The sequence below is a fragment of the Podarcis liolepis genome (assembly GCF_965112155.1).
Source record: "Podarcis liolepis genome assembly, chromosome: 8".
NCBI lineage: Eukaryota > Metazoa > Chordata > Lepidosauria > Squamata > Lacertidae > Podarcis > Podarcis liolepis.
Window position 1 is genome coordinate 52,362,611 of NC_139560.1, and position 15,396 is coordinate 52,378,006.

Sequence of the window (15,396 nt, forward strand, 5' to 3'; positions counted from 1 at the left end):
GGCCCGGGCCTCCCCGGCCTGGCCCGGATTCGGGCCGAGAAAACAGGCGCCGCGCGCCGCGCTAGGAATCAGCGGCCCCAACGGCGCCTGCGCAGAGCCGCCGCGCCAGCCGGCCCTCACCGGCTATTGAAGAGCGCACCGTAGCGCACAACAGGCAGCCGCCGCCGGGGGAGAACCGCCGCCGGACGAGGCCAGGAGAGGAAGGTAAACTACTTGCTAACCACTGGGGAAGGAGGGGGGATAAAGCTCCGGGGGCCCGAAGGCCAACTCACCCCCTGCTCGGCACTTCAGCTGAGGGCCAGGCCGAAGGCCTGGGGTCCGGCACCCCCCCCCAGCCACCCCCAACGGCCCCACGGGGCCAAACTCCCACTAGAAGAGTCAGAAGAAGGAGATGGGTCAGGAAAAATAATTTAGGACTAAAAACTAACAAGAAAGAATCTGGCAAATAAATTAAAGCAGGGGGGGGAATAGACTTTGTGAGATAAACACAAAGCAAAGAAAAAACGAAATTAATTAGAATTAAAATAGGATAAAATGAGGATTAGGATTATACAACCGTCTTTAACTGTGCTCGATCAGATGCCCACAGCGAAAGAGAAAGCAACTCTCTGTGGGCCCTGCTTAAATAATCTCTGATCTCCACCCCCAAAATGGCAACATCCAATTTGCCCCAGCAACACCATCCAAACCTTGCCAGATCGCTTTCATCAAATTTCCCTGTCAACTACAGGGTGCTTTGCCTGGCCCCAGCCGCAACACGTGCTCTCTTTTATTAGAACACGCTTTGTTGAATATGGGCAGATGGCATCTGACCTCACTGGGATTGAAAGTAGGCAACAAGCCTCTGAAATTCATGCGTAAGCTGTGTTATAGTTAATTGTGGGATGGTGGTAAAAGTAATTTTGGGGAGGAGGATGCTGCCCCAATCCTCTCCATTCCTCATATCATTAACTGCCTAAATGCTGCTTGGGTACTTTTCTTCCCAAATGAATCTTCTTTTGAGAAATATAACCCATCAGGGATCAACCAATGCAGTAATCATGCTGTAGTCATTCTACATACAATAATAGGTAGCTCAGAGTTGGGGACCTGCGGACCTCCAAATGCTGGACTCAGAATCCCATCATTCCTGCCCATTGGCCACACTGGCTGGTGGCTGATGTGAGTTGGAGTACAGCAAGACCTGGACATTCCCCATCCATAATGTGGCTATGTGACAATGGCACAGTGCAGATAACGCTTCCCCTATCACCATTGTTCTCAGTGAATAGCAAATCACTCTCCACATTTATTCCAGCTGCCTCTGGAAAAAAATATATATATTGAAAGACAGGGCATTTTATGTGGCTTCCCAATGCCTTAGGAAGGGGGAGCACTCGATTTTATCTCAGCCTTCATTTCTACCCACTTTTCCTCACCTGTCTTCATCATTTCAAGTAGTAGCTTAAAAATAGTAAATCAGCAGAGGAATTCATGCCTATATTCTGGCAGAATAGACATTTAATAAGGTACATTTTAGATGTAGTCGCAGCCATGTGAGACATGCATTTTCTATAGCCTGATGCTAGCAAAAGTGAAAGAAGTCTCAGAGGTTGATCCTCTTTTTCTCTCTCTCACACGGGTGCTATGCAAACATTACTTTTCCTTAACTGGGGTCAAACATTTAAGATAAATACCTAAATCATAGCAAATATTGGTTACAACGATCTAATCATGGGTATGGCAGGTTTCCTGCCTGAATCAGCAAGATAATAAGCAGGTATGGCTGGTTGAATGGCAGTGGGATCTAAAGTGATTGAGAAATTGTTATACGTGGGGAATCCATTCTCGGTGACACCTGAAGGGGAATAAGACCTGGCTAGTTCAAGTTGTGTATGTAGTTTGGTAGCAGCACACTGCTGCATGAAATTTGCCCATTCTAACCCAGCCTCTGTGTTATGTACTGAGTTGAATAGGATCCAAAATGCAGCAGTCTGATTGGTCCTACAACAATAGGATTCAGAATGCAGCAGTCTGATTGGTCCACAGGAGAATCCCGGAATTAGCCAGTCACATGGGGCCCATTGTGTAAATAATGTACAGTGGTACCTCAGGTTACATGCGCTTTGGGTTACATACGCTTCAGGTTACAGACTCCGCTAACCCAGAAATAGTGCTTCAGGTTAAGAACTTTGCTTCAGGATGAGAACAGAAATTGTGCTCTGGCGGCGCGGCAGCAGCAGGAGGCCCCATTAGCTAAAATGGTGCTTCAGGTTAAGAACAGTTTCAGTTTAAGAACGGACCTCCAGAACGAAGTAAGTACTTAACCTGAGGTACCACTGTATATAAAGCAGACATTCTGGGGGAACTTCAATTCTTCCTCACCACCATGAGCTGAATAAAGAGCATGAAATCCACTCTTGACTCTGAGTATATTTCACTCTGTGATCACAGCTTTCTGCACTTGGCCGGGAATCATTAATTAAATAGAAAATGGGTAGGGTGGGCCAAAAGAAGAGCTGGGGTGCAGCCACACATACTCTCCATTCACCCCCCCCTTCTCTCACTTTACATGGGACTGGTTCAGAAACAGCAGCTGACCCAAATCCTGCTCCCCAGCCTGGGCTCCTCTGTGCGCAGGGCAACAGCAATGACCAGAACTGCAGTAGCCCAGAAAGGAGCTGAGCAGCAGCATGGGAAACCCAGGCCAGAGGGAGCTGTTAACAGACCCATTAGTGTAAGCAAGTTGGAGGGCTCTCTCCGCACTGGGTTTTCCATATAACAAAGAGAATGAGGGCAAACCCTGAAAAGTATGGTTTGGAGAGAGAGAGAGAGAGAGAGAGAGAGAGAGAGAGAGAGCGCACAGCAGGAGTTGAAGAAAGAGAGGTTTGTAGGCCTTGGGCGGAATCCTTTACTCCATCTTCCCTCAATGGGGGGGGGAGCCTGAAGTGGTGACCCATGCCCCCCCCCACGGAGGCGATCCCAGGGTTCCCCGTTAAAGGGGTTATTTTGAGGGGAGGCACTGGCCATAGGCCAATGGGTTGTCAGTGCGGCAAAATGGGGGGCAGGCTCTCTGCTTGAACAGACGTTCTCCAGAGTCAGCGCAATCCCCACACACTTTGGATAACCCTGATGTTCCCCAGATCCCTGGCTGGGGACTGGGAGGGATAAACGCTCAATGCCTAAGCCAAGGTCTTCCTACATCTGAGAATTTAATAAAGTTGTGGCCAATTTTAATCCCATAACACGTTGTCAGGTGTCATTATTCCTCCCAGGGGTCGCTTGGGGCTTGTGGGGTCTCCGCCTGTCCAAAGAAGAAGAAGAAGAAGAAGAAGAAGAAGAAGAAGAAGAATTTGCCTTAGTTTGCCCCTGTTCAGCAAAAGAAACATCTTGAGCCTTAAGGTAACAAACATGGCTAGCATTAGCTATACTTAAGAGTTGTGCCACTAACATCACATGATTTGTGTGGGTGAAATGCACCTTAACAGAAAAAATATATGAAAGATGCTTAATCTGTGATTTAACTGTAGTGTCTATCAAGTTAAATGGAGCTGCAACTCAGCTTATTTATTTATTTATTTATTTATTTATTAACTCGATTCTTGTAGGTGCCCGGGAGTATATTCTGCAATTCAAAACATAAAACAAATTCAAATTGCTTACTATGTGGCACCGGCTTGCACCTTCTATAACTGTCTCCACAGCCGACAGTTCCTACCGAACTTCACATTATACAAACTCATCCATCACAGGACGGCGTTTCCATCCTATTATGAGAAAAAGAAGCAGCTTTGTGAATGAATTTAAGTGCCATTGTTTTGGGCCACCCCCACCCCCCTGCAGATGACTGTTAAATTTGGTTCTGCCGTATCCTGGACACTAATGAGGCCTGTTGCAGACATACTCCATTTAATTTCCCTAGCAAGACTTTGGAAAGTATTAGTATCTATCAAACAGAAAGCCTCTGAATTGGCTCCCCAAATCCCATTTGTATAATGCTAATAACAACAAACAAGTGAAGTTGCACATACACACCAGAGCTGTTCCCTCATAACATTCCCCATCAGATTTTATAACCTGTGTGCCCTGAGTCTAGTAACCATGGCAATGGGGGGATATTTGTTAGATATAAGCTGCCTTGATTAGGCCTGTGAGGTGAGCTGAGTCGAGAGGTCTGGCCCATTAATTCTCGAGTCTCCTGACAGCAGACACACATTTATTTTTCTTGCTACGTTATTAAAGAATTTCTGACACTCATCAGATGTGTGAACAGAAGAAACAGTAAAAAGTAAATAGGATGCAGCATTTATTTCAGCGTTGTCGCTGGATCTCTTCGCTTCAACTGGTAGCTTGTATTGGAATATTTGCCCCCTATCTGTACATCTTCCTCTTGCTTTTCAAACGATAGTCTTGCTGGAGAGATTATAGGACATCTGTGTTCACTTAGAAAGAGCTAACAAGGATTGTATGGCCCTGGGGTTTAGCTATGTTTAGCTTGTTCTGGCTTGAGTCAGGTTTTTTAAAAAATAAAAATATGATGCAACCTGCTGCGATAGTCTGTTGGGAGACTATTTGTATTAAGTGGATTTTAAAAAAATTCTGTAATAGTTATATCATTTCTCCCTCTTGCTGAGAATACAGATATGATTCAACTTTATTACAGTGTACTTTCTTGATCTGTTTTTTAAAAATACAAAAGCCCTAAAGCTAAGAAGAGAAATAACTTGGAATATTTTTCTGGGCCATTTTCATAATTGTTTTCTGCCCTAGAGAGTCACTGTTTGACAACCGTGAGAAACAACTGCCAGAGAAGTGATACTGCCGGAGAAGTTATAAAATGTAAAAAGGGATGAGATGTTTAATTTTGAAATGTGAATGTTGTCCCTAATACTATTGCATTTTTGAAAGAACCATCTTCAAATTCGCTTTGATATGTCATTGGTTGTCATTGCTGGCAAAGGGGATGACTACATTCAGTAGGATTTTTAGGCATGAAACTGCACAGTACTTTGTAGACCTTGTGAAGCAATCTCTCAGAAATTAGCAGGTTAGTGGTCACACTCCTGCTGAAAATCCTTTTTGTTTGCTGCTCTCTGACCAATCTGCACCTGGCCTAGGAGGGGGCCTTGACCAAGTCTAGCTGCAAAGGTTGCTGCTGACTAAGGGGTTTAAAACAAAGCTGTTCTGCATTACCTTTTTAGGCATTTACTTGTGTGATGTCATTTTTGGCAGAAAGTGAACTGCACTGGAAAGGAAACAATGCTGCATGTGAAAAATCCAGGGTGGAATGGAAAACTATGCCTTCTTACATCCCCACCTGGAAGGAATGATCGGATACTTGGCAGAGACCAAAAGCTGATCTAATTCCCTAGGTGCTGCAGAGTAATTGGCCCTAGATGACTCATCGAAGCAAAGCATGCTACACAAACCAGAGGAGGATTTCTTTTCTTAAAAAAAAAACAAAAATAAAATATGGTTGTCTAGTATATTTTAGATGGGGGGAATTTCTTCTTGACCTCTAATGTGGCAATTGTCAGACCTTGAATGTAGGCAAATCCATCTTCAAAAGCTTTCATGCTACAGTTGCAGAAGCATGCAAATTTAAAATATCAATTACAACACTCCTTTATGGTCAATGCATCACTTTAATGGAAGTCTGCACTTCATTAAAGCAACAGCTTTTCATTGAAGTCTGTCTGCCTTCAGAGCCACACAGGGGTTCCTTATTAAATGCTGATTTTATGACGTATACCATAGTAGACTGATATATACTATGGATATGGATATGAATATGCACACCACAGGCAAGTCCCAATTTACAAACACAATGCATTCCTTGGAAATTGTTTGTTAGGTGAGTTGATGATTACCATTTAACACTGTGGGAAAATGTCTAATGCATTCCCAGCCATGGACTCTGGTATATATAATGAGCTAGTAATAACCTTGTGTTTGGATAAGTGAATTTTTGCATAGTGAACGTTTGTAAAGTGGAACCTGTATATATGCTGATTGCATGTTTGATGATGATGATTAAAATCACTGTTTAAGTAATTCTACAAGGAACATGATGGTAAAATTCCACATCCTGAACAGGATGAGCAATTAGGATGGATTTAGTAAAGTGGGATGAAGTAGAACCTCTGGTTCTGAGGTTGCTGTGAGTCAAACCCTGCAAAGAGCAAAAACAGAGTGACCTAAAAAGTATGGGGGTGGGGATGAATAGCAACTGGCATTTCAGCCCAATAGCATTTTGGAAGTCAATGTGATCCATCCATGTGGCTCTCTGCAGAGGGGCCTTAGAGAATCCTGAGAGTGCAGCCTATAATATATTGGAAGACAGAGCTGTTTCAAGGCCTGATTACAGTGTTTGCATGCAAGCTCGGTGCCAGAAACCCAGCCGAGTCTGCTTGGGTGAAAATTTAAATGTTGGAGAGGAAAGCAGAACAGACCTCTAGCACCAGCTCTTGGCTCCTATTAATGGAACTAGCTAAATGTGCCCAAACAAAGTGGTATTCCTCTCTCACAGCATAAGAAAGCATGCTGAGGAAGGACAAGGGCTGTATCCACATGAAGGAGTGAAACCATAAGACCATGTTGTAAACTGCTCTGTGATCTTTGGATAAAGGATGGTTTAATAATAATAATAATAATAATAATAATAATAATAATAATAATAATTCAGCAATATCCAGATGGCCACAGGTTAGCCATTCCTGCAGTAAAAGAACAAAAGAATAGGTGAGCTTGACAGTTCAGTTTTATACTTGTCTGCTCAAAGAAAAGGTGGTTCAGATAAGTTGTGTAGGATTGTAGCTTAAGAGTTCTAGCATTGTTACCTTTGCTTGCCATAATATTTATATAAAGGATTCTCAACCAGAGTAGAAATAACACAGAACAAGTAGATCCTTTTGAGAAAAGGTTGAATTTCTTTCTTTTTCTTTTTGTGGCAGCATGTGTTTCATTGTTCCAACAGGCTTTTCTCAGAGTCATTGAGCACTTACTAGAATTACATTTATTGGAAAGGCTACAATTAAAACAGAAGAAGATTATAAGTTATATACATTATTATATAGTCACTCTTAAATAACACTAGCTATCAAACTTTTTTATGATGCTCATAATTGTTAGGAATTTTTGAGCGCTGGTGAAAATAATTGAAGCTAGCTATCAAGATTCTAAGCATTAGCCGTGAGAAATTATACTAGCTGTCTAGCTGAATTGGTGGTTTGTTTTCCTTTAATTTTTTCATATTTCATTTTTGAACCTGAACACAAAACATAGAGCAATAGCACTAAAACTCAGTTGGACACAAGAACATTGACGTATTCAAGGATCATTTCTAGTAAGTTTAATTAGACATACTGCAGCGATGTAAAATACCTCAAAAATTGATATGTGCTGTAGGGGACAGATGGAGGGGAAGCAGAGCAATCCTACTTGAAACAATGGAAGTGGAATCCAAGGTGGACATTCTTCAAAATTATGTATTTATTTCATAAAATTTATACATCACTTTATTGGGGGGGGGGGGAGAGAAATCATCAAAGCTGTTTACGAAAAGATAAAAACAAGACAACCAAGAACAATTGACAATACTTTAAAACATACAAAAGTTAAGATACTAAAACAGATTAAAATTCACACAATTCTAATCTCTGCTGGTTTGTAGTGGCAAGGCAGAAGATAGCGATGCCCCCCCTTCCCATTCTCTTATGCAGCCTTTGCCCCACAATGAGAAGGAAGGTCAGTGTGCCGTTTCCAGGGGGATGGAAGGACTTTGTATCTGGGAGATGTCCTGATGACCATCAATGCACAGATGGTGGGACTCAGCTAAGGCAGTAGAAGTTCTCATGCCCTCAGTACACACAAGGATAGTTATCCTTCTTTGCCTGTGGACTATCCTGTCCTAAGGCCGCAGCAATCACAGGACTGTGTCATTAACCCCCAAATAGCACACATTTATGTGGTGAGTGTCAAATTGGATTGCATGACCAGGCGGCGACAGCCCCAGCCCCCAGGGATCATAAGAAAGGAATAAAGACTCTGACAACGTTATATGGAATTAAAATTAGGCCACAGCTTTATTAAATTTCCGAATGTAGGAAGACCTTGGCTTAGCCCTTGGGTGTGTATCCTTCCCAGCCCCCCCCCCCAGCCAGGGGGAACTGGGGCTCATCGGCGTAAATGGGATATGCGGGTGCTCTGTGAGACGTAAGTGTAGCAGGCAGCCCAGCCCATTTCCCGGCACACAGGGTAGTTCACTGACAACCTTTCAGTGTATGGCCATTCATACCCATTATATAACTGCTTTAAGAGCGGGACCCTGGAATCACCGCCGCAGGGGGGTGAGTCACCACTTCATGCCCCCACCCCCATAAAAGGAAGAAAAGACTAAAGGATTCCACCCAAGGCCATAACCACCAAAGGTGTGACGAATTGCTACATGGAAGACAAAACCTGCCAATGCAGGAAAATTTCTTCCGGGTCCTTCAACAGCAACCAGTCAAAGACCATCGCAGCGCCCGCTAACAGGAAGAAAAAGTTAACCTGCAAACAAGAAGCATTAAACAAAGGGAGGATAGGGAGGGTGAATCTCCAGAGCTGACTGCCTGGCTATGGTCGGCTCCAACCCCTATTTATAAATGGGGCTGGCCCCACCTCCCAGCAAGAAACTTGATTACTGAGGCTGGGCGTGAACCTCCAAAAATTAACACTGAGAGGCAAGCCAGCCCCTGTTTGCCAGTAAGCTCCCTGGGAATTGTAGCATCACGGGCGATCCTGCATAGGGCACCCACATTGTCAAGTGTGAGTGCTCATTCCCTACAAACATATGTTTAAAATTCTCCTAGTAATGTTTCAAAGTATGATACTCTTGACTCAGAATATGAACGTCCGCAGCTTGTAAAGTTCACTAGGAATTCAAAGGAGAGCATTAGGGTCCCTATATCTTCTCCAGCTAGGATTTGGCCATGCCTGCAAGTCCGAAGTGGAATATCCAAAATGCACTTTTAGCACCTGCCTGGGAAGGAAGGCTTAGCGTCTATCCAAGCCATTATTTCTTTGCAGAGTGCCAAACAAGGGTGACAATTATGATGATGAATTTTTGTAGCTGGCCACCTGCCTGCTATCATCATCTCATTTCTGCATAGGCTGCCAAAATGCTGTCAGACCAGACAGTAACCAGTGTCTGTCAATGGCCTATTGACCGACAGTAGGAGTAAGCTACAAACAAATAACCAAGAGGCAAACTGTTCCATATTTCCAATCCAGCTCCTCCATCTGGTACATAAAATTCCACTTCCACTGCTTTAATGTAGGTTATGTCACAAGATGTGCTCATTACCAAAGGAATGATTAAAACCCTATAGATCTCAAAATAGGTAGCGGAATTAATAATTAGGAATTTTAAAAGATCTCCATTCTTCTGCATTTTCAGTGAGAGCCTCTTTTGCAAAGAAGCTTTGTGCAAACAAAAGTTACCTGCCTTACTCTATTGTCACCCTTAAATTACATGGATCAAATTGGCACATTTTGGCACTTTAATTGAAGCCAAAATGGTGAGTTGTGTCCAGTGCTTTCTCCCCTAGAATAATGTTTAGGGGTATTCTCATTTTCCTACTCATATTGAAATACTGCCCCTCAATGAGGCCAAACTTAGATTTACAAAATGTTATGGGTTATGCGTACCCCCAGAAAAAAGCACTGGTTGTGTACTCTGCGGCTATTACAGCCAACTCTTTTAAAAATCTTGATGCACCATTCAAACATCAATTCCTCCCTTCACTGACCACCTTGTGGTGCTGTCTGAAGTGAATCACTTCACCCTGTTATGTGGCAGTGCCAGCCCTGTTCATGTGAACCTCCATGCTTGATTTAGCCGGTACGTAAATGGCTGTACCAATTACATATGGGCCTGTTTCATCCCGATACATGCATGCCTTCCAGGTTTTTACAGATAATTAGATGCTCATACTATATCAGAGATGGGTAAATGTTTACCGTCAAAACACTGCAGGACTACAACTCCCATCTTACCTACCCGTGGTCCCTGGGGCTGATGGGAGTTGGAGTCCAACAGAATCAAGGGGTCACAGGTTCCTCACAACTTCTTTACAGAAACAACAAATAGTCTTATGGTCCTTTAAAGACTAACAAATGTATTGTGGCTTAAGCTAAACTTGTTGGTCCTCAAGGTGCCACAAGACCTTGTTATCTTTGCTGCAGTAGAATAATACAATTAAGCTGCTTGTACATAGCAGCTCATTATAGTGTGATAACAATGTAGCTGTATTAATAGCATGCTTGCATGGTCTCCAGTGCTTGGCCTTATTCAAGAGTTTTGTCAGCCTTATTCCCAAGTTGTTATTTCTCTGCCATGTCTCTCCTTTTTTAAAAAAACATTTTAATATTATAAATCCCAATGTACTATAATAGTTTTCTGAATTTCAAAAGTCACAGTGCTGTTTCATTGGCTTTATTCAGAATTAAAGTAGAGAAGCCAACCTTCTGCCAGTAAAAAGAGTTCATTTGAAGGATATGTTTGATTCTGAGCTGCATATTTGGCACACATGAGCAACACTGGGTGAGTAGGCACTGGGACAGTTTTCATTATAAAGCTGGATAATATAATGAACACTTAAACCGATGCACACTACAGGCAAGCTGAGAAGCCACTGTATGCTTTTCTAAAATGCTGTTTTGTAACATGAGCATTAATCTCCATGTCAGAAGAATAAAGTGTGAAGCAGCTTACGGTTGAGTTGCAGGAATTAATGGCTGTCTGTTCAGCAGTTATATTTGTTGGTCAAAAGGTGGCAGTGTCTACAATATAAGATTCCCTTAACCTAGTAGTTCCTGCTGGCAATTGCCTCTCTTAGACCTTCATTCTCATAACTAGGATAGGAAACATATTTCATTTTCTTGGTACAGTTCAGTTGGTAACACAGGTTAAATTAACACTTTGTAAGAGAGAATTAAATGTCTGTAGTCTTCAGGTACTAAGGCATCCAAATCTCAGATAGTTTTGAATGTAGCTTCCCCTTAAGGTTTTTAAAGTTTACGTTTACTGTGCTCCTCATATATATATATGTTCATGTTCATCAAAAAATATGAAGTATGCACAACAAATAAACTACTGAGAAGTGTGAGACACCCCCCATCACAGCCTGCCACAAAAGTCATTGTGGGGTGGGGTTTTGGGGGTTTTTTAAAAAAAGCAATCAGTAGGAATAGTTGTGGTTTCCATAGCAACAGATTAAACATACTGCACACACATATCAAAATCATAACACCTCACTGGAGTGACTTATTCCACCACCAACAGAGAAAATGGAGGGTTTTTATTATGCATGGAGAAATGCTATTATAAAAGACACAGAAAAGATGACTAGGATTGCTTTATGTTTTTGTATAAATAGAAACATGAATGGTTTCCAGTATTTTTCTGTGGAACTAACTGACTGTAAGAAGCAGTGTTTGCATCTATGTGTAAAGTGCATGAGTTAGAGAAGCCTACCCCAACCTGTCTGTGTTCTTATTTTTATTGTGTATTTTGTGTTTTTATATTGTGATTTTGTGTTCTGAACTGCCCTGAGATCTACGGGAATAGGGCAGTGTACAAATTTAATAAATAAATTAGAATAAAAACATCTCATGATCCATTGGCTCATTTAAAGTGACAAGAACCATTTAAAAGGAGGAAGACCATAGTGTAATACGCAGTGTGATCCCCTTGGCCATTTTGGCAAATATTCTGGCCCAAATGGCTGGCTATTTCACAGCTATAGAAAAACTTCCCATGTTCCAAAAAGATGACTGACTCTCTGCTTTAATTTAGGAAAAATACGAGGTTCCCATTTGTTTAAGAGTGAAATGCATGCATAAACCATCTGACACACTTATTTTGAAATAATTGTTTCTTTCAGTGTGCAAAGAGCATGATACAGTCATAGTAAAGCATATTTAATTGCCCTTATTTTAGTGAAAGAGTTAAAAGTACTTTTGCTGAAAAACAGAAAACCTCGCCAAATTTTGGGACAGCTTTATTTTTATCACCACAAACCAGCGTTAGATTATTTGGATATGTGTAACGGCAAATAATCCCAAGATATGTATATCAGCAAATATCCCCAATTGGGTTTTCAATTGTACAAAACAATTATTAATTACAGCAGCTGATAACAAATTTTATTAAGTATGAACATTGTTTGTTATTTGCTGTTACTGCCATTTGAAAATGAATTCATACAGCTATACCGACTGAAATATTCAAGAATGTATACTTGTCCGTTAGAATTTAGCAATGGATTCAAGAAAGACAGAAAGCCAATAGTGAGAACAATATGCTTAATCAGTGAGGGCAATAAGCTGTCATCCATGCAGAGTTGAAATGAACCCATTGAAGTGCTCCAATACACCAGTCCTGCAGTAACTATTCTTCCTGAGTCTCTCTGATCTACTAACTAATAATGGATAAAGCAACCCCCATAACACAACTAACTGCTCTTCTGATGGATACAGTCCATAAGGTTCTTTAGTCAGTGCAAGATCAAAGGCAAATGCACTTATATACAAACTTAGAATCTGTTTCCCCCACCCATGTTAGGGGTTGTTGTAGTAGATCTAGAAATCTGTGTACATGCTGTTCATCAAAAGTGACCAGGGAAAACACTACCAGCTATAATATGACTGCATGACTATCATATGAAGATATGGTAGGCTCTAGGGTAGATGCCAGACTACATCTAGATAGAGATACAGATGCATAGATACAGGACTCAGCTCCACGGGTCAATACTAACATTATAACTGCGTTATAAAAATGTGACACCGGATGGCGCTGTAGAGCAGCAATCCGAAGTCAAGGGTAAATTGCATTGGGAGCTATATTTTTATAGCATTTTTTAAAAATAGTGTTTCCTATATCTGTGTAGTTCCAGCCATAGACAGGTCTCTCAGAGGGCCAGAGAGAGTCAGGCTACTTCCAGTGTTAGAAGACCCTACCCATAATAAAATTTAATTTAAAGGGTTAGGGAGCTGCTATGTGCAGGTTTTATGTTCCTGTGTAAAAACAAAAACAGAGTTATGGCTGTTTTGGATTCCTAGTGCAAGTCAATGTAGGGGCCAAAGTGTTGCCTTTCTGAATATTGCTTCAGTTTAGGGGTCTGAGGTGAGGGTTCAGCACTGGCGGAGGAAGAGGAGTGCAGAGGTAGCGCACCACCCCCGGCAGCACGATCCCAGTGGGGTGCCATCACAGTTGGGGGCCCCCCGCACTGGGCGCCACGCCCCCACAGGCGGAGTGCCACGCCCCCAGGACATGTGCCACGCCCCCAGGACACACACCAGCCCTGCTCCTGCCTGCTCTCCGCCCCCCTGTGCCACTGGGGTCCAGCATAATTCTATATTATTAGAGCCTAAAGTAAGTCAATGGACGGGAGTTCACAGAAATGGTATTCTTTTTCTTTTCTTTCCCCTAGCCCCTTCCAGCCACCTGTGCCCCCCTCCAAAAAAAAAGTCTTTCTGGAGAATTGTTCAGGTCTCCTGAGCAGTGTAGGTTGAGGTGTTGGAGACTGCTGGGAAAGGGGGAAATTAATAATCAAACTCTCCATCTTTAATTTGAAGACCTACCCAGCAGCTAGCCATTCCCCGCAGATATTTGCTTTGTTTTTATTGCAGCATGGATCGCAGCTGACCTATGTATGCCTTTGCAGACAGAATGAAGAAACCCAAAAGCTTCAGTCAATAGCTTTGGAATGCTTCTGCTACTCATCCAACTAAAGCACAAGTCTTCTATAAAAAAATGAATGCGTTGGAACCATCTTCCTCCTGTTCATGTGTTCAACTTTCTGCCTGGCAAGTCATCAAAAGCATATATTTCCTTTTTTCACCCAGCAATTTGCCCTGGCTTTCCAAAAAAAGTGGACATTCAGCATTGGAAACAATGGGAAAGTGACTCACTAGAGCTCCCAGGAATCCCATCTTCTGGCTGTATTCGCAGTGGGACTATGGGACATCTGTGCCCTCATATTTGCCATATGCTATAACTACTTGCAAGAAATGGATCAGCAGAGATCTGACTCTCTGCTCTGTTTCACTGCCAGAAATTGGAGAAAATTGCAGGCCAGTTTATTTCTGTTATGCAAACCACAATAGCAGCTGCAACTCTCAATAAGGGGGAAATTATTTATATTTTCCAATGTCCTAAGGACAGATAAATGCAGCGAAAAGGGGAAAATGCAGCAAGAAGCTGGCGGACCTTCCTTTTGTTGAATGTTCCTTGGGGCTTCATTCAGTACTACAAGAAAAACAGGAACAATTTAATAACCATAAATGGCACAGCATATTTTGTTTGTGAAGTGACCACAAGAAATATAGGTCACATTGGTATTGGGTTCAATATTATTCTTTTCAATAATTTTTCGAAAATTACATTGGGGTTTTAAATTTGGGAAATAGCTGTTCTTTCACATTTAGAAGAGGGAGATGTTCCTCCAGATGTTGCTGACTACAAGCTCCAATCAGTCCCTGGCAGCAAGGCCGATGGTCAGGGATTATGGGAATTGTAGTTCAACAGCAATCTGTATGGTCCCTGTTTCCCTATCTCTGCTCTAGACAACTGAACCATTGAGGGCTCAGTATAACACAATACTCAAAGTATAGCAGAAATTGACACTCTGTTAAAAAACTAGCTATTGCAGAAGAAGTGGACAAGATTATAGCTTGTAAAAAGCACTCTTGCACTCTGTTATTGTCACTTCCACTTGCTGAAGTGAAAGTTGAGAGTTATTTTGAAGAAACCCAGTATGACTTGTGAATTTATGGGATTTTACCTTCCAGTATGAGATTTTATTAAAATATTTCCACATTGCATGTATCTCTGAAGCATATAAGCATGTTTCTTCCATGCACCAAAGCCTTGAAGCTCCAAAAATCATTTAAGAAACCAAACCAAACCCCAGGGTATCATTGCAAGGGATGGAGGAGAGGGAATGCCACTGGATCCTGTAAATCTGGATTCTCGTGAATAATTAAATAAGTGAATGCTGTCAATATCAAATAAAAAGACTAAAGTAGAAACAACACTAGCCACTCAACACTCTGAATAGGAAGGATGAAAAGTAAAATTAAGGCTTGGAATCCATTCCCAACAGCGGGCTGTGCATTGATCTCCACCATAACTATTTGGTTGTCTTATGGCAGAGGTTGGACACGGGTGGCGCTGTGGGTAAAACCTCAGCGCCTAGGACTTGCTGATCGCATGGTCGGCAGTTCAAATCCCTGCGGCAGGGTGAGCTCCCGTCGTTCGGTCCCAGCTCCTGCCCACCTAGCAGTTCAAAAGCACATCAAAGTGCAAGGAGATAAATAGGTACCGCTTTATAGCAGGAAGGTAAATGGTGTTTCCGTGTGCTGCTCTGG

General features: G+C 42.3%; 1 long non-coding RNA gene across 1 annotated transcript in view; it reads left to right on the forward strand.

Moving 5' to 3' along the window:
- Positions 1 to 15,396, forward strand: part of LOC310714024 — a 497,831-nt gene that overhangs the window by 423,680 nt on the left and 58,755 nt on the right. The window lies entirely within an intron of this gene.